This window comes from Halyomorpha halys, unplaced genomic scaffold (genome assembly GCF_000696795.3).
Source record: "Halyomorpha halys isolate HHAL.00 unplaced genomic scaffold, Hhal_1.1 Scaffold315.1, whole genome shotgun sequence".
In the NCBI taxonomy this organism is placed as follows: Eukaryota; Metazoa; Arthropoda; class Insecta; order Hemiptera; family Pentatomidae; genus Halyomorpha; species Halyomorpha halys.
The window spans coordinates 525,063-527,056 of record NW_027105587.1 but is presented as its reverse complement, the minus strand read 5'-3'; the positions used below and the strand labels follow the sequence as shown (position 1 = coordinate 527,056).

Below are 1,994 nucleotides of genomic sequence, written 5' to 3'. Positions count from 1 at the left end.
AGTCATAGTCGCGTAGTCCTTAAGGGTTGTTTCGCGTCAAATAATAATACGGCCTATTTAGGTCAGGTAGTTTAGCTCTGGGGCTCTGATAGACCATCGAATTTCTCTCGTATCCAATCCTTATATGAATATTTTCAAGATATAATCTGTAACCACCCAAATCCACTTGTTTCTAACTCGTCTTCCTCTTCATGAGAATTCCTTTGGGTGTTTGAAAAGAAGATTTTAATGGTGTTCTACCAACGGGTAGATTCTCTACAAATCGACATCATGCCATTGTACTATAATTCATATCACAATAAATTAATTTTTTTTTTTTAATTTATACAACGGACACTAACAATTTTCTTTTCTTCTGCCAATTACAGTTAGATTCCTCAGATTCCTCATTAGTATAGTCTAATGTTGTTGCTAATTATTAACTAGAATTTTATTAATAGACAAATTGTACACGGGAGTTTTCTTTGTCTTAAATTTGGATTATACAACCTTCCTTCTTACACATAATAACTATTTGACAAAGTGTATCTGGCTAACTGAATATGTAAAAAAGAAAGAACCAATCTACTAAAAGTAACGAGACAGAAAGTGTTTTCAGTGGCTTCATAATAACTATATACATATTTTTTTTACGAACACGATATGTTCTAAGCTATTAAATGAAAAGTCAAGGCAGTTACTGTGCAAATAATGTTTTTAGTTCTTTCTCCCTGCGGTAAAGTACGGACTTACGCAACTCGATCTAGATAAGGCTACGTATAGTTGTCCAAGGAAAAAAATCGTTTAAAAGTAATTTTCTACTCTATAATTATAATGACTGCAAACGATATTTAAACGAGAAAGAAAAAACTGTGGGTTTTAGTTTGATCATATGAAGCCCAAAGCCTTTCTAATTAAACGGTCTTTCGAACATATTTGAAAGAATTTTTTTAATCTGACTAGTAGTTCCTAAAATAAGCGCTTTAAAAAAATTATAAAATAAACTCTTCATAATTTTAAAGTAGTATTGATAAGTTTTTTTTTTTATTATTAGGTTCCAACTGCCTAAGAAATTTTTATTAACTCTTCAAAAACTATCTGAACATAACGAGGTAGCCCATATACGCAAATTTTCCTATAGTATAAATGTTGTGATAGGATAAAGGTCGTCATTAGATGAATTGTATATCAAAATTATTATTATGACATTAATTTTTTCGTGATTATTCTGTTTAATTACAGCTAACAATTTCTCTACAAGTTTTCTCTCTCACCATATTGAGTTAATTTATAAATGATAACAAGTAAAAAACATTTTTACTTGTATATTTATTCGAATGTTTCTGGCAACTAGATACTTTTTATTTTTTCATTAATTGATAATTCAGTAAAATATATAAATATTAAAAAAATTAAATCTGTATAGCTAGAACCGATGAAGGGTCAGGGATGCAGTACGTTTAAGGAAGTACTCTTACTAGACCAAAGGTTGTGCAAGTAGGTGATTGAATCAGAATCACGCTCGACAGCCACACGGCTGACTCACTGCTACAGTGAAACAGAAAGTAATTAAGCAATTTGCTTAAACCCTTGGAGTTAGTTACATAGTCCATATCACTGAGCCACCCGCTCAAATATATATATATGTTTCCTCTTTAGTTTCTAAAGTATCGGTTAATATTGTAAGGAAAATGAATTTAAAAAAGTGTTTATTTACCAGTAACATTCTAATAAATGAACAAGACTTTTTTTCTTTTTTTAATATTTCTTGTCTCCATAAATTTATTTTTAAAGGATAGTAAAACCTTTAAGAATAATAAGCTAGCACGAAAAATTTATTCCTGGTTATTTTGTCTAATTAAACCAAACAATTTCTACATATGTTTTCTCTTTCATCAATTTATAAAATATTGAATTTTAAATATCAATGATAACAAATGAAATAAAAGAAATTCTTGTACCTTTATTAGTATGTTGCTGGTAAACTAAAAAGTTTAGTAAACTGAAGAATAAAT

General features: G+C 29.1%; 1 protein-coding gene across 2 annotated transcripts in view; it reads left to right on the top strand.

Moving 5' to 3' along the window:
- The window catches only part of Gld (Glucose dehydrogenase), a 313,323-nt gene that overhangs the window by 10,068 nt on the left and 301,261 nt on the right, over positions 1 to 1,994 (top strand). The gene's annotated exons all lie outside the window — the stretch shown is intronic.